The sequence below is a fragment of the Dermochelys coriacea genome, chromosome 2, assembly GCF_009764565.3.
Source record: "Dermochelys coriacea isolate rDerCor1 chromosome 2, rDerCor1.pri.v4, whole genome shotgun sequence".
Lineage (NCBI taxonomy): Eukaryota > Metazoa > Chordata > Testudines > Dermochelyidae > Dermochelys > Dermochelys coriacea.
In genome coordinates, this window is record NC_050069.1 from 15,730,192 (window position 1) to 15,751,358 (window position 21,167).

Below are 21,167 nucleotides of genomic sequence, written 5' to 3' on the forward strand. Positions count from 1 at the left end.
AAGGGCTAACTCCTCACGTGGCAAGTCCCTTCTGGCTTTATAATACACAATTGGTGAGAGGGAAAAAATGTGGTTAAAACTATTAGGGTGGATACAGCCAAACTATCCAAATGGGGATTCAGATAAACCCTTTAATTAGCATATTCACATAGGTCCAATAACTGGGGGCGGGTGGGGGGGTAGAACAAGAACAGACAGCAAAACATCTCAACCTTTCAGCCAAATGGCCATCTTACTCCCAGGAAACAATGCTTTTTTTACAATTACAAGTCTGGGTTGGATTTCGGGGCTTTGATTCACATGACTTCAGCTTCCATGAGGAGCAAGGGATGCAGGATCTGGTGCTGCTGTTATGTTAATTTACAACCTCCATAAATCCACCTAAACAATAATTTCCACCATATTCAAGGGTTTCTTCTGCATCAGCCTGCTAATCTCCCATTCCTCATGTCTTATTTTCTGCCTTTCCATGGTGCTTTAAATAACCCTGGTGTCGTTCATTGAAAATCAGTTTACATCTGCTCACCATCAAATTAGACAGGATAGGTGAAGCAATATCTTTTATTAGACCAACTTCTGTTGGTGAGAGAGACAAGTATTCAAGCTACACAGAGCTGCTCTTCATGTCTGGGAAATGTACTCATGGCTAAATACAAGACCAAACAGATAGAATATGTGATAAACTACTTATGCTAAACTATGGGACAATTCAAGGTGAAGTTGTCCATTAATACCCCAGTAGTCATAGGAATAAAAAGCAGGGTTAGCAGGTTATAGATAATTGTAATAAGTCATATATCCAGTGTCTTCATTAATGGTGATGCTCTGTATAGGTCGAAAGTTTGTCTTTCTTACCAACCAAAGTTGGTCCAATAAAATATATTACCTCACCTATCTTGTCTCCCTAATGTCTTTGGAATGACACAGCTACAACAATACTATATACACCATTAAATTGACATGCCAAATTTGTCAGAATCATAAAGTTCTAATACACACAGCATTAAAAATCCATTTAATTCACCTGTTTCCAAAACTGTCAAAATAACTAGTTTGTACTTTGGATGAATAATCAGATTTTATACTGTAAACTTTTTTTAAAAAGATGTTTGGAAGTGTACAATGTATTCAAAGTGCTTTTCTATTTAAAAACAAACTTTTGTTTGTATTTATTAATTTTCCCCCAGGAAACACTATATCTGTTTAAATTCTTCTAAAAATTAGAAGAACAAATGACTTGTTACAATTACATATTTAAAGCAGATTGTGTTTAGCTTGCAATTACTCTTTGAGTAAAACCAGAAGACACTAACAGGTGGCTGAGTTAGGAAAATATCTAGTAATGCCTGAATTTTAGTCCTTAAGAGATTCTGAAATTATCCTTAATTAGAACTAAATTTGTGAGTTAATCAGAAAAACACCAACTTTTTTTTTTAAAGTTTGTGTTCTTTTGCTAATGCATATTTTTCTATTTACAAAGAGAGAAACCCCTTGTTAGCCAGGGAAAATATAATTATTTTAATTCTTGAATATGAAATCATTACAACATTCTTTAAAACTTAAAAGGTACATTTACGCTGCAACTGGGACCAAGCCTCGCAGCTTGGGTAGACAGACTCACGCTACCTCAACTCGAGCTAGTGCACAGAAATAGATGTATTTTATGCTGCTGGAGGCTCGGCCTAGCTGTCCAAACTCAGATCTAAGGGGTCTGGTGTGTCCCAGCTCAGGTGGAAAGCCTGAGCCTCTGCCAGTGCCGAAACATCCACACTGCTATTTCTTGTGAACTAGCTTGACCCAAAGTAATACGAGTCTGTGTACTGTGCAGTGCAGGCATACCCGAATTGTCCACATAACCTGTGTTATACCTGGAAAGAGTTTACGGACTCTTCATAACTTTCGGCTAGGGAATGGATTCAGATGACCTCAGACTCCCATCAGACCCACACTTGAGTTGAACCAAAGGTGCCTGGATATGTCCAAGGTCTGGATGGTTGGACTGTTTTCTCTATCTATTTTATCCATGACTAATTGCTCATCAAGCTTGAATCATCCAATATTCTTAAATACTCTATTAATTCAACTTGATGTACATCTGGCCTGGCTTACAGTCTGATTAAAGGCATCTGTCCATTTCTGACATGGCATTGTAATAAACTTATGAGTTATCCATTTTTGTCATTTTTGCCTTAATAAGTTTTTACCTAGAGTTCCTCTTGGCTGAGATCAAAGCACTTTAATTTACACTCAATTAATTAAGCCTCACTACCCTCCTTTTCTCTGTTATTCTCCACACCCTTAAATTTATCATCTTTGATCACTCTTTCCATTTCCTAACCCATCCTACCCCTTCCTAAGCCATGCTGCTTCTTCCAGTGCAGCTTTATCTGCACAAAATAATTTTGGTGTTAAAAGCTCCATTGAATTCCCAGGCAGTTGTGCACAAAATTACTACCATCACATTAGCATTGGGATTACACCACTGGGATTATATTTTCTGTGTAAGACTAATTATTGTACCATCCACCAACCTGTCATTCTGAAGTGTTGCATTGCCAGTGTAGATAGCAGGTATTAGTAACAGTTGAAATGGTGACATTAGTCGTCCCAGTGTAGGACCACAATGCTCCTCACATCCTTTAGTGCCATCAGTGGCAATCTTGATAGCTCAGAGAACTGGCTCTGTTGCCTATCAAGCCATTTCCCCACTGGTTGCATGCAAGTCCAAGAGCATTGGAGTCACTACTTCCTCATATATTTCAAAGGACTTCTACAAATCCAGGTGTCTCTCTTCAGGACACCTGTATTTCCCCCTGAAAGATCCACCAAGAGCACCCATGATAGGTTCCTGGCTCCTCAGACATCACCTCTCTTGGGCAGAGACCGAAGTCCCTCTGCCTCCTGACTTGGTTTTTCCAGGCTGCACAGTTCTCAGTCTACATTTGTTGTGGTAGCCCCAGCAAGCCAAACTGCCTAAACAGGCCAGCATCTGCCTTTTGCTCTCTCCCCAGAGGCTATGAACAGCTGTATTTGCTTCCAGTTACAAGTTACCACTCAGCTCTCACTAAGCAAGCAGATTTATTCTTAAGACAAAAGCATTAAACACATTAAACAATAACAGAATTTACACGTTAATAAACCTCCCAGAGATTAGCCCCAACTCCAAGAAGGGCTCTGGTAGGAATCAGTCCTTGAAACCCCACCAATGGGCGTGTCTGTGGTTATAAATTCATAACAGCCTTAGCTCAGAACTAGCACCCCCATGAATCTGTTAGTATTCCCTTTATGTGGCATGGGCCTTTGATCTTGAGACTCCGGGAACAGGTAATCGGCAGACAATGGTCCCCTCCTCAGGGTATAGCTTCAAAAGGCTGGAGTTTTGCATCACCAGGGATGGGGAATTCGCTTTCACCTTACCTTAGAGATTGCCCAAGCAAGCCACTGGACACTGTCTCAAAAGTCCATTCTTATCACGTTCCCCAGAGTCCTTTGATGTGCATAACACGTCTGAGGATACACATCCCATCTCCTCCCGAGACAGGTTCCACACAATTCCAACCCAAAATAATACATAAACTATTCATTTAATACAATGAATTTCAGAAATGCTTAATCTTAATTCAATGAAGTTTTTCAAGGATATGGCAGGAAATTGCCATACGTGTCACAGCATGTATTCCAGGGAACATTCAGAGTAGAATATCCATATGACACCATGTATTCTACTGTGTCTTTATACATGTCCACAGATTGTAAACTCTTTGCTGCAGGAGCCTGTTTCTTGATTAACAAAATTCAGCTCCCACTCTGCTACAGTGAGGAAGAATTATCTTAATTTTACAGATGGGCAAATCACTCAATCTCCGTCTTCAATTTCCCATGGTTACACACACACAAATTCTATAATAAAGCAGGGAATTGAAGCTGCATCTCCCAAGTCCCAAACTAACACCTTAGCCACTGAACCACAGACCTAAGAGTGGCTATACTTCAACAAAAAAGCTTCAAAAACAGACTCCAACGAGAGACTGCTGAATTGGAATTAACTTGCAAACTGGATACAATTAACTTAGGCTTGAATAGAGACTGGGAATGGATGAGTCATTACACAAAGTAAAACTATTTCCCCATGGTATTTCTCCCCCCCACCCCACCCCCCACTGTTCCTCTGATATTCTTATTAACTGCTGGAATTAGCCTACCTGCTTGTCACCATGAAAGGTTTTCCTCCTTCCCCCCCCTGCTGTTGGTGATGGCTTATCTTAAGTGATCACTCTCCTTACAGTGTGTATGATAAACCCATTGTTTCATGTTCTCTGTGTGTGTGTGTATATAAATCTCTCCTCTGTTTTTTCCACCAAATGCATCCGATGAAGTGAGCTGTAGCTCACGAAAGCTTATGCTCTAATAAATTTGTTAGTCTCTAAGGTGCCACAAGTACTCCTTTTCTTTTTGCGAATACAGACTAACACGGCTGCTACTCTGAAACATCTTTCTTCTCTAAGTTTACTGAGATTCATCCATCACTAAGAGTTAATAACAGGGTTGGGCTCAAAGTAACCCCCCCCCCGATCCAAATACCCCTGAATTTTAAAGGGGGTAAGGCGTTGTGTTTCAGATCATGAGCCCACATAGCGATCTGAATTTTGTGGCTAATTCCTTTTTCCTATAATGAGCCAAACCCTGGATCTGAACTCTTGACAGACAGTTGAAGGCCTGGAGCTCCTGATTTACATCTTACCGAGCAGTCATCTCTCTAGAGAACACCTGACAGCTTGTGGAGAATACAGCCCATAGGAGCTGTCATAGCAAGTTACAGAAAGCAAACCTCCAACTTGCAGGCACGGACCTTCCTTGGCAATTGTATTTAAAAGGGAAAAATTGGCTAGGAAGATGAGAATGGAGAAGGGTTGTTACCTTCGAGTGTGACTGTGAAAAGATCACACGCAAATTCAAGGACTCCCCTTTAAGTAAAAATCTCTTCACAAACTTTGGAGAGCAGAGGATAGAAGTTTTCTAACAAAGAAGAAAAGTAGAGATCTAAAGGAAATCCTTAAACTCTGAGTGCCTGACCCGCCCTTCTTCATATCCATAATGAGAGAGGAATTATCTTTTGTTGTAGCTTCTTCCCAAGAGCGGAAAAGGAAAAGACAAATCAGCATTTCTCAAGTAATCCTCAATTTGCCAAGTATCACTTACCTGCATCTTTGTCGAGCAGAAGGTTTGCTGATTTGTGGCTGAACAGAAATCAAATCAGTGTCATGAATCTGACTCTGTGGGATTACCATGTTTGCTGTCCAACAGGAAGAGGAAGGCTAAGGGCCAGATTCTGCTCTCAATTACTCCACGATCAACCTGTTGGTTTCAGTGGAATCGCATCAGCATCACAGAGTAGAATCTGGCTCTAAAGCCTTAGAGTATATCACCACAAATCATAGCTCTGTTGATGTTTGAGAAGAAAAGAGAAACGGAACTGGGCTTCTTGATTTAAAAAGGCTTTAAATTACTCAGGCTTTTTTTTTTTAAATGCACTTAGGAAAAGCTTCTGCTCTTTCCAACTTTATCCTAATGTGTATAAAATAACCCAAATTCTCATAGTTAAATGTAGCAAACCCTATTGGGCTGAATTCTGTTTTTATTTCATTGAACTTCATTGGTTCAACCTATTTAAGTGAGATTTGCACTAGGAGCAGAATTTGGCCTGCTAAATTCATTGCCTATACTTTACTGGTGGGGTAATGTTTCTGTGCAATATTTAAAGGCTGTTGGTTTCCTCTGCAAATAGGCTGTATTTCAGTGGATGAGTGGATATATTTTTTATATAAGGAAAAATTCTTCCCTGGATAGTGATGAAAGGGGCAGAAGGCATACTCTCTGCTATAAACCCTGCCTGTCTGGTCAGGATTCCATATACTGTTTTAAACGGGTGACCAACTGGGGCACAAACTGCTGTTCCTTTCGAAAGGATATATGGCTTGTACTTGTTGTGGTCGGGTGGTACACTACTAACCCGTTGAGAGATGAGCGTGCTGCTAGCCATCATGCCATGTCCCCAGACACTAGTGGATCAACCTGAGCACGAACTAATCTACCCTCTAGCACTCTCTGGAGAGATCACATTGAGTCCAGGTATAGATAAAGCTATCTGGGCCATGAGGGAGAAAGGAGAGGAAGAAACAGCTTGTTACCCCCTCATTGAGAAAGAGTGTATGACTACACATTATTTAAGGGGATATTGTAGCATGGATAGGCAGGCATATCTGCATTAGCTTTAATTTAGCTAGTACAGGTAACAATAGTAGTGAAGACATATCAGCACTGGCTAGCAACCAACCAGAGTACAATCCCACTAGTCTGTGCTACAATCCGTACTGCCGCCTCTTCATTACCATTGTTACCCATGCTAGCTAGATTAAAGCTGGCATGGATCTGCCAATCCATCACAGAATCACAACTTCACTTGGAGCGCAGACATACCCAAAAGTGGCAAGCAGAATCTGGTGCAGGGATTGTAGCAGTAGCTGAATGCTTTGGGATGGGTGGAAGAAAGGGTTTCCCTAATGCCAGATATTATTCTTTTATTGTTATATAATTTGAGTCACTACGCTGTATCAAAACGATGGTCAGAAACACAAGTGAAAAGTGTGAATTCCAAGGAGAGAGGAGAAATGTTCAACAATGTAATTAAGATGACTTCACAACTCATGTTAGGGGCATAGTGATCAGATTCAGAAGAGCTATGGTACTGTTCACTTGTAACCTTCTCTCAAGATCAGATGAGCCAGAGAAATGAAAACATGGTGGTGGTCATTCAGTATTGCCTCTCTTTACTTTCTGTTAAAAGGGAATCATTGTCTGGTTAGTCCAGTGTCTGGTAAAATCAATTAGTCCCTTATGTTTAAAGAAAAATATTAAATATAAATGGAGGGATATCCAAAAGTTCTCAGTGTCTGTGCAACTTTGCCTCCACTTAAATCAATGCAAGATTTAACAAGGAACAAGAGAGGAAGGATGGGCCCATCCTTGGGGCAGGGTGATTAGGTTCAATTCCCATCTAGCAGAGTTTAAAATAGAGACAATTTCTGTTTTTTCACAAAATCTTCACCAAAATGTGTATTAAAATTATGACAGGTTTCAGAGTAGCAGCCATGTTAGTCTGTATTCGCAAAAAGAAAAGGAGGACTTGTGGCACCTTAGAGACTAACAAATTTATTTGAGCATAAGCTTTCGTGAGCTACAGCTCACTATCGGATGCATTCGGTGGAAAATACAGTGGGGAGATTATGTATAGGATGTATTAAATATTTACCAAAACCTCTGGTTTCAGTAAAAAACTCTTTATAGAAATTTTTGCTTTAATGAAATCATAAGAATGGCCATATTGGGTTAGATCAAAGGTCCTTCTAGCCCAGTATCGTGTCTTCCGACAGTGGCCAATGCCTGGTGCGTCAGAAGGAATGAGCAAAACAGATAATCATCAAGTGATCCATTCCCCGCTGCCCATTCCCCGCTTCTGGAAAATCATCAATTCTAATAATTTTGATTAGAATTTCAAAACAAAATGCAACAGAAAATGTTGATTACACTATTACAGAAAACGTCATGAAAAATGGGACATTCAGTGTCAATTTTTCATGAAATGTTTTGGTTTTTGAAAACAGGCCATTTTTCTATGAAAAAACCTTGTGTGAAAAATTTCAACCAGCTGTTCTCAGTGCTCGATGCAGAACTCTAAGCTCCTTGCACTCAGTCTCAATATTAGTAACAAATTTGGAGTTGGGAGGATGTATTTTAATTAGCCATATTCAGTGGAAGTTAGTGTGTCCATGTGTGTTCTGTTTAAGCATAGAGGCAGGCAAAAATTGACCTAGAGTTCTGTAAGCAGGTTCCATTCCCACCCTACTCCTAACACAGTACATGCACATTAGAGAGAGTCCAAACTTATGCTCTTCCTGGGGTTTCCTCTACTGTTAGTACAGATGGTCAAAAATCAGAATTTCTGTCCCATGAGAAATTCTAATATTTTGATATTTGTTTCCATTCCATATCAGAACAAAAAGTTGAAATATTTTTTGTGTGTGTGTGGGGAAGGGGAAGTTCTGAAAAATTTCAATTTGGAAATGTTAAAAAAAATCATTTTGGCTCCATTCACCATTGAAATACACCCATCTAAGCTGCTGTGGTGCATCATGGGAGTTGTAGTTCAAGTACAGTAACTTCTCACTTAAAGTCGTCCTGGTTAACATAGTTACGTTGCTGATCAATTAAGGAACTTGCTCGTTTAAAGTTGTGCAGTGCTCCCTTATAACGTTGTTTGGCAGCTGCCTGCTTTGTCCACTGCTTGCAGAAAGAGCAGCCCATTGGAGCTAGCGGGTGGGGGATTGGAACCAGGTGGGCCAGCAGCCCTCCCTATCAGCTCCCTGCTGAGTTCCCTGTGCAGCTGCCTGCCAGCAGGCTATCAATTGCCAGCAGTTCAGCTGTACCTCCCCCCACCGCCATGTGCTGCTCCTGCTCTCTGCCTTGGAGCTGCTCCCAGAAGCCTCTTGCTTTCTGTGTAGTAGGGGGCGGGCAGAAGGGAGGCTAATGTCAGGGTGTCTCCTTTCCCCATCTCCAGAGAGCAGGGGGGACACACGACAGGGCTCAGGATGGAGGGAGCGTGCTGGCACCAGCTGCTATCTCAACTTCCTGGTCTACTTAGAGTGGTTCAGCTTACTTAAGGGGGCAATGCACATCTCTCTCTCTCTCTCACACACACACACACACACACACACACACACACAGCGTGTGTCTCTGTCTGCCATGCTGTCTCCCCTCCCTCCATTCATGCTGCCTCGTAGAGTATGAGGCTACATTAACAACGTGTTAAACCTTGAGGGCTCAGCCAACTTCTAGTTAATCATTTAGCAGTAAGGCATTCCCTGGGAAATATCCCACCCTCTGACTCCACCACCTCAACCAAACTTCACAATCACCATTGCTGTGTATAGTATTAAATTGTTTAACTTATACTGGGTTACACATATATAATATATTCTTTTGTCTGGTGAAAAAAGTTTCCATGGAACCTAACCCCACCCCCTATTTACATTAATTCTTATGGGGAAATTGGATTCACTGAACATCATTTTGCTTAAAGTCACATTTTTCAGGAACAGAACTACAACATTAAGCGAGGAGTTACTGTATATCATGCCCCCGTTCTCCTTTATAGGTCAGAAACTTTCAATCAAAAGAGGGCAGTGTGGTCATGGGACTCCCAGTACATTTTGGTGGCTCAGCTAGAGGGTAGATCATGGTGCATCATGGGAAATATAGTCCAGGCAGGGACCCCAACCCCTTCAGTATTACAGGGGGGTGCAACACCCTAACTACAGCTCCAATCAGGCCCAAGAGCACTCAAGTGGACACGGATTACGTCGAACTGACATGCAACAAAACATTTCCATTTGTTCTAACCAAAATGTTTGGATTCAGCTCAACACAACGTGATGGAGGGGGGAAAACAAAAACAAACAAACAAAAAAAAAAAGACATTTTCCTGCAGAAAATTTCAATTTTGCTGACACTGCATTTTCCCTTGAAAGGTTATTTTTAGGGAAAACTCTCAGCCAGCTTTAATTGTTAACTAAAATAAGAGTTCTCTTAAGCTTCAGCATGAGTTTGGCTGTTCCCAGGGTTGACCCCTGCATCACCCTCCTTTCTCTATACCAACCCCGAGATCCCTGCCTCAGAGAGATACTTTGGGGTTGGAACTAATAAAGCTCACCTGATCCTGTTGACAAAGGCAACTGGTAGAAAACACTTTGTATTTATGTGAGGAACATTCACAGCTGATACTAAGGTGAATTAACAGCACAGGCCTGCATCTCTATGCAGGGTCTTAGAACCAGACATTCTGTTAAGGCCTCCTTTACAAATTCATCTCAGATTGCAGGTGGGTAATCACCATGGATAATTGTCAGCTCTGCAGTACAGAATAGAAAATTATACAGACATCTTTTGAGAAGACTAATGTTCTGGCCCCATCAGCATCTATACCTTGGGCTCTTTAAATTATAATACACACACACACACACACACACACACACATTCTGTCTGTGCTTTATACATCTCATCTGCTAAATGAATTTTTCCACTGTTCATGGAAAATTAGAATGGTCTCTAGTTTGGGGGGGGGGCGGGAAGCTGTCAAAGTCTTTATACGCCAGAATTGACAGCAGGAGGAACTTCTGTTAGCCTCCATCTGGAAATGTAATACTTACAGAGGAAATAGAGCCCATAACCAGAGGATTAACATGAGAAATCTTTCAGGAGCACCACTGCATATTTTCTTATAGAAATATAAAATTGCTTTCAGCTCAGAAAAATCTATTAGATGACGTTCTACATGCAAGGTTAATGGCAGTGTCTAAGGTGTAGGAGGCATGGGGTAATTAGATCCTGGAAGAGTGAACTGCAGTGTCATGGATGCTACTGCAGATAATTATTTACTACTACTAGAAATTGGTGCAATGTATTAATGGCAAGAGTCACTTCATGATCACCGAACAGAGAGCATTGAACCAACCCCCTTGCCCTGAGCTTATGTGGCACCTTGTTTTCTGACACCGAGGCAGTAAGTATTATATAAAAAAAGAGAAGAGACACTACCTGAACTTTAAAAAACAAGACAGCATAACAGGTGGCCATATTGTCTTCATAAATCTCAATCCAAATGAACAAGACAAAATAAACTTCTATGCTTGAGAATAGCCCGATGCCACTGAGATAGCCACTAGGCCCCAAATGGAATGTACCTATCAAGATATTTGCTTGAATGAGAAGTTGTCCAGATGTCTCCTTTTCAAAAGCACCAGTCCTTCCTTTTACATCATGAATCCTTTACTTAATTTCCCTTTGCTTTGGTGGGACAGGTTCAGATGGGATATACCACATCCTCCAGAACAAGTATCCTGCCTGCTGCTCCTATGGCAGAATGATCTATGTGCTCTACTCATATGGATAGAACAGGAATGTTTTCATGAGCTAAGAAGTTGCCTTTAATTATCCAAAGTGCTTCTGACTCTCAACCTTTATTTCTCTCTCATCAGTTTATCTAAATACACATAATAAACAAACCATCCAAGAGGACCAGCCTGCACTGAAGCCAGTAGGTATTTTCAGTGTACAAGGTATTCAGGATCCTTGAGAGGTAAAAGTCACTGGTAGGCAGGTACCAACACTGAACCAAAGAACTCATGGTATTTATAAAGTGAAGAGCCCATCCAGAATCAAGCAGGGAAGGTCCAATTCCTTTTTTGAGGGAAATCCATGCACCAAACAAATAGTCCTAAACAAATTTTAACTTGGGTAAACAGATTCTTCATGTAGTATCCTGTGATGGGGTGTGGACCTTACACGGGCTCTGATGGTCCTAGCCCTGGAAGAAGGGTCAACCCCAGAGGAACTGTGGAGAAAAAAGCCTGAATACACAGAGTAGGGAGAAGCCCAGGGGAAGAGCAGCAAGGAGTAGGACTGAGTTGTTTGTTGTAGGGTTCCTAGGCTGGAATCCAATGTAGAGGGTGGGCCTGGGTTCCCTTACCAGCCACTGGGAAGTGGCATAGGATTGTGAGAAATGCCATCTGGATAGCTAGTGTGGAGGGACTTTGATATCCGGAAGGGATGATTATGTAGTGACCTGGCCTGAGTCATGAAGAGGGGGCCCAGTCAGAAAGAGAGAGGCCACAGGGCAAGTGAATGACAGGAAGGGTTGTTGGACTGGGAGTAGAGGTAATCCCCAGATGCAGCCACCAGGAGGTGTCCTGTGACATACCCCCAGTCGTGTCAACTGAATTACACTCAACTCACTTCCTATCCTAAATTGGTGCAACATTCTTGTGCACTGTTATATGGCTCCTGCTGCTTTCTGCACCACAGGTGGGGTGACTGTATCTAAAAGGTGGCTCTAGTGATCTCTGTTCAGCAGACCAAATATTGCCTAGATCATCCAAATAATCTTAATTGATTTCAACAAGTTGGCTTGTGTAAGTAATGTCATAACTGGGCCTACAAATTTATCCCACTTGTGAATCTCTCATGTGATAGTTGATAAATGTTTATAAAATGTCTCAATAACCTATAACAAATGTTGATGGGGGGGAGGGGGCGGAGGTGCAAGAGGCAGACTACGTTAGTCCAAACAAAAATGCTTACTGATTAATTCAAAGATGGGGCTGGGGGCAGTACAGTAGCACCAGAGGAGCTGGTGGCAGGAGGCCACTTTGTGGCACCACATTCTGCTCCTTCCATGGCTGTGGTTCCCGGGAGAGCCCAGCGGTTCAGTTCAATGCCAAACCGAACTGCAGGGCTCTCCTGAGAGCCACAACGGTGAAAGGAGCAGAACATGGGGCCGCCACTCGCAGGAGCCAGCGCCCTGCACTAGCAGCTCCTCTAGCGTGGCTGTACTGGTACTGCCCCCAGCACTGTCCTCTGGAGGGGCTGTACAGACTACAGACAGGAGATGCAGCTGTGTGAAAGGGCTGGGGGTGGTACAGCTGTCCTTTCACCTGAAATCAGTATCCAGTGCAGTGGGAGAACAGAGCCCTCCCCCACCCAGCCAGGTAATGTGGGATGGGGAGGGGACAGGGAGAGCGTGGGGGCCCCAGGTTGGGGGTGAGAATGGGTCACATGCCCCCCTTTAGCTGTTGCCTCCCCTTTGTGTCCCTCCTATGTGTCACCTCCATCTGCCACCCCCACCCCCTCTTGGGAATCCAGGATCCATTACAACACCACTGGACCTTAGTCCTGATCCCGAGAGGCGTTCTAAGCACATCAGGCCAGAGAGAAGGACCCAGATGATATGGCCACTTCCACTGGCTCTGGCTCAATCCCAAACACCATCTGAGATGAGACTGTCTTACTCCCTCCCCCATGCGTCCTTTTCTCCCCCCCCCTTTATTTCTTCTTTCCTGTCCCCCTCCTTTTTCCTTCTGTCCAGTAAGAATTGGGCTCAGCCAGCAAGACTATATTCTGCAACACTGCTGTTAGTCTGTGAACAAAAGCAGATAGAAGCAATGCCTTAAACAGTCTGATGTTGGTACAAGTTTGCCAGGTCTTGGAGTGGCTGATCAAACTGTGCCCCTGTAGTTTCCCCTCCTCCCCCCGAGTCAACACAGAGACAGAAGCTCCATTTTCTGTCTTTGCTGTTCTTTTCTCTCCCCTCCTGTGTCTGTTGTCTTTAACACTAATAGCTCCAGCCCATCTCAACTAACTTCTCTCTTCCTCAAAAAGGACAGTTATTACAAATGTTAATACGATCTAAAGACTGCCAAACAAGGAGTCTCTCCTTATGAAACCTCTTTACAGCTAAAGGGAATGTAGGATATGGTTAAAATGAAAGCCTTAGTTAATACTTTACATTTCAAGTGCTTTAACTGTTCTCCCCCCCCCCCCCTTCTTTCTGAATCTTTTAATAGCAGGTTTAAAAGATGTTGGTGTTTGCACCACAGTACTAAGCAGGCAGAGGGCTCTGTATGTCAAACCCTGAATCTGCTTTAAACCTGCTTCACGTTTCTTGGGTAATGGTAATATCTTTGACACCTTGGGTCCATATAGTCTCTCAAAATTAGTATACAGTAAGATGAATAGGATCTGACCTACTATATACTTTGTACAACACTTTGGGAAGCTTTCTGAAGGAAAGGTGTGAGATACCTGAAGTCAAATGTAGGACATTAAAAGGGTTTTTAAGCTGCTTAGAATATGGGTTACTGAAGAATATTGAAACTTCCAGAAAGTCTCAATTTAAAACCCAGCATCCTACTGTTTTACTCTTACTGCCTAATAAGATTTAGAGGTCTAATTATTCCCACCAGGGATACATCAGGATCTCGGTATACTTTGCGGAGGGAACCGTATAGTTCTAGCAACCAGCAGATTACTACTAATGTGACATGGGACTGAATAAGGAAATCCTCTAGAAACAAGCCATGCTCTGTTTGCTTGTTTGAAGAAAAACCATGCATCACAAATGCATCGTAAATTAATTACTAATTGCAGGATCAATGGCTTGCAGAGCATCCTGCCAAGTGAAACAGCAGAGCCTGCAAGGATACAGGAATTAAAGGCTAGGATGAATGCACGCTTGCAAATACTGGGCCAGACCATGCACTCTCCCATACAGAAGGCATCAGTGGGGTCCCAGAGGGGCAGGGATACTCTACAAGGCGTTTGCTGTGAAGCATCCCTGCAAGAAGAAGATCTTGAATTGCTTTTTCCAGTAAATTTTAGTTATAGATTAAATAAATGTGTCTCCAGGAATGAAGCAATTCTCACTCAACACTTGAAACTTCAAAACTGCCCCCCTCCAATCAGGGCTGCATAATAAAGTGCACTGCAAATAGTCATAAATATGACATTCCTGTGGATTTTATTTAGAAATATTCAGAAATTGGATTACTTTGTTTCCTTGAAGTGTGAAATAAAACAGGCAGTAAATTTTGCAGACTTGATTACTGCTAATAATACAACATTTTATTTATAATAGTGACTTTCAGAAGAACAAGTTTATAAATCATTTGAAACATGCTGTGGGGTAAAATTCTGTGCCTGCATGTTCACACGAGTTCTATTAATCATACAGGAATCATTTGAAAAGGCAGCATTGCCTTGTGAATAAGGCACTGGACTGGGAGTCAGGCAACTTGACTCTACTTGGTGCTCTGCCATAGTCCCATTGTGCAATCTTTGGCAAGTCACTTCATCTCTCCCTCTGCTCTCTTCCACCCCCACCTCCTGGCTGCCCTTTTCTGTCTTGTCTATTTGGATTGATAGTTAGTAAGATACAGTCCTTGCTCCAAATATGTGCTTATAGAGCACCAAGCACAATGAGACACTAATCTTGGTTGGGGCCTCTATCATAATACAAATGATGATTACTCATCAGACATCCACCTCTGAGGACAGAATGAAGCTCCTCATATCAGTTCATATATACCCAACGTATTCAAAGAGTCATATCTATACAGATATTAGAGATGAGCCAGAACTCGAACCCAGACCCTACTGCCTGATGTAGTACTTTTCCATGTGGTACTTTTCCTTTTGGCATCCACTCACATTTGTCCATCCCCCAACTCCAGACAGCTCCCATGCTACTCCCCAAATCCAGTTCCCCCACCCCCTCATCTCTACAGGTTAGAACTGCTTTGCTGCAAGAGGACCCTTCATTGCTCCAGGGAGAGGGAGAATGTACCACTTACTAACTAGAAGGTGGCCAGGACCTTAAATTTACATTTCATTTTTATTTTATTTATTTATTTTAAAAACAGCCTTGACATGTTTAAGTTACAAGGCGTAGCACAAGAGTCTGAACCTGCTACTGAGGCAGGAACAAGGTTAGCACAAATTGGCAAGGGGGGGATCCAGGGACACAACTGTGACCATAGAAGTAACAGAATGGTTCCTGGTCTGCTCTGGCACACAATTGCAACACGCTGCCCCTTACACAGGGCTTGTGGCAAAGCCACAATGGAGCCCCTGGTGAATTGCGCAGTTACATACAGCACATAGTGTACGACTTTGTGGCTCTCCCCCGCTGCTAATTTAAGGCCCCAATCCTGCAAGAGGGTCTGCCCACCTGGCATTCCTCTCAGGATTGGGGCCTAATTGGCTAAGAGTTCTATTTTGTAAAGAACCCCCCTATGAACTCAGTAAGGCATTTCCCTGGGCACATTCATAGATACTAAGGTCAGAAGGGACCATTCTGATCATCTAGTCCGACCTCCTGCACAGCACAGGCCACAGAATCTCACCCACCCACTCCTATGAAAAACCTCACCCATGTCTGAGCTATTGAAGTCCTTAAATCATGGTTCAAAGACTTCAAGGAGCAGAGAAGCCTCCCTCAAGTCAACCATGCCCCATGCTACAGAGGAAGGCGAAAAACCTCCAGGGCCTCTCCAATCTGCCCTGGAGGAAAATTCCTTCCCAACCCCAAATATGGCGATCAGCTAAACCCTGAGTATATGGGCAAGATTCACCAGCCAGATACCCAGGAAAGAATTTTCTATAGTAACTCAGATCCCATCCATCTAATATCCCATCTCAGGGGATTTGGCCTATTTACCCTGAATATTTAAAGATCAATTACTTACCAAAATCCCATTATCCCATCATACCATCTCCTCCATAAACTTATCGAGTAGAATCATAGAATCATAGAATCATAGAATCATAGAATATCAGGGTTGGAAGGGACCCCAGAAGGTCATCTAGTCCAACCCCCTGCTCAAAGCAGGACCAAGTCCCAGTTAAATCATCCCAGCTAGGGCTTTGTCAAGCCTGACCTTAAAAACCTCTAAGGAAGGAGATTCTACCACCTCCCTAGGTAACGCATTCCAGTGTTTCACCACCCTCTTAGTGAAAAAGTTTTTCCTAATATCCAATCTAAACCTCCCCCATTGCAACTTGAGACCATTACTCCTCGTTCTGTCATCTGCTACCATTGAGAACAGTCTAGAGCCATCCTCTTTGAAACCCCCTTTCAGGTAGTTGAAAGCAGCTATCAAATCCCCCCTCATTCTTCTCTTCTGCAGACTAAACAATCCCAGCTCCCTCAGCCTCTCCTCATAAGTCATGTGCTCTAGACCCCTAATCATTTTCGTTGCCCTTCGTTGTACTCTTTCCAATTTATCCACATCCTTCCTGTAGTGTGGGGCCCAAAACTGGACACAGTACTCCAGATGAGGCCTCACCAGTGTCGAATAGAGGGGAACGATCACGTCCCTCGATCTGCTCGCTATGCCCCTACTTATACAACCCAAAATGCCATTGGCCTTCTTGGCAACAAGGGCACACTGCTGACTCATATCCAGCTTCTCGTCCACTGTCACCCCTAGGTCCTTTTCCGCAGAACTGCTGCCGAGCCATTCGGTCCCTAGTCTGTAGCGGTGCATTGGATTCTTCCATCCTAAGTGCAGGACCCTGCATTTATCCTTATTGAACCTCATTAGATTTCTTTTGGCCCAATCCTCCAATTTGTCTAGGTCCTTCTGTATCCTATCCCTCCCCTCCAGCGTATCTACCACTCCTCCCAGTTTAGTATCATCCGCAAATTTGCTGAGAGTGCAATCCACACCATCCTCCAGATCATTTATGAAGATATTGAACAAAACGGGCCCCAGGACCGACCCCTGGGGCACTCCACTTGACACCGGCTGCCAACTAGACATGGAGCCATTGATCACTACCCGTTGAGCCCGACAATCTAGCCAGCTTTCTACCCACCTTATAGTGCATTCATCCAGCCCATACTTCCTTAACTTGCTGACAAGAATGCTGTGGGAGACCGTGTCAAAAGCTTTGCTAAAGTCAAGAAACAATACATCCACTGCTTTCCCTTCATCCACAGAACCAGTAATCTCATCATAAAAGGCGATTAGATTAGTCAGGCATGACCTTCCCTTGGTGAATCCATGCTGACTGTTCCTGATCACTTTCCTCTCCTCTAAGTGCTTCAGGATTGATTCTTTGAGGACCTGCTCCATGATTTTTCCAGGGACTGAGGTGAGGCTGACCGGCCTGTAGTTCCCAGTATCCTCCTTCTTCCCTTTTTTAAAGATGGGCACTACATTAGCCTTTTTCCAGTCATCCGGGACTTCCCCCGTTCGCCACGAGTTTTCAAAGATAATGGCCAAGGGCTCTGCAATCACAGCCGCCAATTCCTTCAGCACTCTCGGATGCAATTCGTCCGGCCCCATGGACTTGTGCACGTCCAGCTTTTCTAAATAGTCCCTAACCACCTCTATCTCTACAGAGGGCTGGCCATCTCTTCCCCATTTTGTGTTGCCCAGCACAGCAGTCTGGGAGCTGACCTTGTTAGTGAAAACAGAGGCAAAAAGCATTGAGTACATTAGCTTTTTCCACATCCTCTGTCACTAGCTTGCCTCCCTCATTCAGTAAGGGGCCCACACTTTCCTTGGCTTTCTTCTTGTTGCCAACATACCTGAAGAAACCCTTCTTGTTACTCTTGACATCTCTTGCTAGCTGCAGCTCCAGGTGCGATTTGGCCCTCCTGATATCTTTCCTACATGCCCGAGCAATATTTTTATACTCTTCCCTGGTCATATGTCCAAGCTTCCACTTCTTGTAAGCTTCTTTTTTATGTTTAAGATCCGCTAGGATTTCACCATTAAGCCAAGCTGGTCGCCTGCCATATTTACTATTCTTTCGACTCATCGGGATGGTTTGTCCCTGTAACCTCAACAGGGATTCCTTGAAATACAGCCAGCTCTCCTGGACTCCCTTCCCTTTCATGTTAGTCCCCCAGGGGATCCTGGCCATCTGTTCCCTGAGGGAGTCAAAGTCTGCTTTCCTGAAGTCCAGGGTCCGTATCCTGCTGCTTACCTTTCTTCCCTGCGTCAGGATCCTGAACTCAACCAACTCATGGTCACTGCCTCCCAGATTCCCATCCACTTTTGCTTCCCCCACTAATTCTACCCGGTTTGTGAGCAGCAGGTCAAGAAAAGCGCTCCCCCTAGTTGGCTCCCCTAGCACTTGCACCAGGAAATTGTCCCCTACGCTTTCCAAAAACTTCCTGGATTGTCTATGCACCGCTGTATTGCTCTCCCAGCAGATATCAGGAAAATTAAAGTCACCCATGAGAATCAGGGCATGCGATCTAGTAGCTTCCGTGAGTTGCCGGAAGAAAGCCTCATCCACCTCATCCCCCTGGTCCGGTGGTCTATAGCAGACTCCCACCATGACATCACTCTTGTTGCACACACTTCTAAACTTAATCCAGAGACACTCAGGTTTTTCCACAGTTTCGTACCGGAGCTCTGAGCAGTCATACTGCTCCCTTACATACAGTGCTACTCCCCCACCTTTTCTGCCCTGCCTGTCCTTCCTGAACAGTTTATAACCATCCATGACTGTACTCCAGTCATGTGAGTTATCCCACCAAGTCTCTGTTATTCCAATCACGTCATAATTCCTTGACATCACCAGGACCTCCAGTTCTCCCTGCTTGTTTCCAAGGCTTTGTGCATTTGTATATAAGCACTTGAGATAACCTGTTGATTGCCCCTCATTCCCAGTATGAGGCAGGAGCCCTCCCCTCTCAGACATTCCTGCCTGTGCTTCCTCCCGGTATCCCGCTTTCCCACTTACCTCAGGGCTTTGGTCTCCTTCCCCCGGTGAACCTAGTTTAAAGCCCTCCTCACTAGGTTAGCCAGCCTGCTGGCAAAGATGTTCTTCCCTCTCTTCGTAAGATGGAGCCCGTCTCTGCCCAGCACTCCTCCTTCATGGAACACCATCCCATCCCATCTTAAAGCCAGATAGATCTTTTGCCCCCACTGCTTCCCTTGGAAGGCTATTCCAAAACTTCACTCCTCTGATGGTTAAAAACCTTCGTCTGATTTCAAGTCTAAACTTCCTGGTGGCCAGTTTATACCCATTTGTTCTTGTGTACACATTGGTGCTGAGCTTAAATAATTGCCCTCTATAAATATATCAGAGGGATAAATACAGGAGAGGGAGAGGAATCATATCTCCCCTCAACATTATTAAACTACTAGCATAAAATACAGAGAGCTTGTGTGTCAGATAATGGCCTATGCCAGGGACGGCCTTTTAAAGACACCCCAGTATTGCATACAGGGCTCCTGTGATGGGATCTTTGCTGCACACTTACCACATTTGAGCAGCATCCCTCAGCCATGTTGTCAAGTCAGTGACAGACGCTTGTTCTAAATCAAGTTTCCCTGTCACGCGCACTCTGCATTCTTTATCCATTTGACAGGTCAGGCTAAAAATGGGCTGCAGACCTTCTGGACTTGTTCTGTGTTGATCCTGTTGGAAGTGTTTATCATGTCAGCACTTTCCCAGTTTCTTTTAAGCAGATACAAATGGTGCCCTCCTCAGAATACATTATTATTTAATACATTGCTGACTTGGGACTAGATGGCTCATGGAATTGAGACCAGCTACCTAAACTGCCTGTTAGAAGCATGCTCAGATGGGCAGAGACCAAATATCATCATGTGGTTGCTGATTAGTACTTACAAGAGACCCTGGGAGTCTGAGTTCCTAGTGGGTGGGTATCCTCCTCTCAAAGAAAACCCTCACCACAGCTGGAACTAATTGAAACCATTTTTGGCCACTCCCAGCTACTGGTGTAGAGGTGTGGCCTACCCTCAGCAGCAGTTCTCAATTTTTTTTTTATTTATTTAACCATTTGAAAATTGCGGAGGGTCTCGGCAGACCACTTAATAATCTTTCCAAATGTTTACACTGTTCGCTAACTATTGTAAAGTGCTTTGGATAAAAGCACTATATTAAAAAAAAACACTTTTTGTTCTACAAATAAAAGCACACAACTCATATTTTAATATCAGCAGTCTTACCTTTCTAATGAAAAAGATGTGCCCTCTTTCCCCCCTTCGGCAGCAGTTCCCGAGCTGGGGCTGGGAAGGAAGGGGGATCTCCCCGGCAGCCACAGTCCTGAAGCTGGGGAAAGTTGCCTCTTTCTCTGGCTGCTGCAGCCCTGCACATCCCAAATTCCCCCCACCGCCTCCTCCCACATACCCTCTATTGCTCCCAAAGCCACCAGCTCACCTTACATGTGCATCTTCTCCAGGGTCCAGGCACCTAATTAGTGAAGCTACACCTGCACAGCTCCATGAATTAGGTGGGTGTCCCTTTGTTCTCTTGTGTGCGGCCGCTCAGGCATTCACCTTTAGAGAGTGGACCACCTGAATGGCGATCACAGACCACTTGTGGTCTGCAGACCACAGTTTGAGAACCTCTGCTCTACAGCTACCAAAAGGCTTGTTGTGTTTTAGCTAGTCAGATTTTTTGGATTTGAAATTTCAATGTTCTTTGGTCAAAATATCACATTGTTTCCCCCCCCCCTTTTTTTTTGGTCAAAATGAGCATTTTTCTTTTCAGCCTGCTCTACAAGTATGGTAAATTAGAGTAGCCTTCAACGTGCTGTAATTCAAGTTAGATCCAGACCAGTACCTTCATGTGGACTCTTGGCCCCAAAATGACCCTTATGGCTTCAGAATTAGGGGAGCACAAAAATGACTTGAAGCCACCTTTACACCTTCCCCCGCTCCAAGCTGTGCCAGTCACTGCTCAGCTGCAGGACAACAGTTCTCCAGAGACTAGCATGCAGGGATGGATTA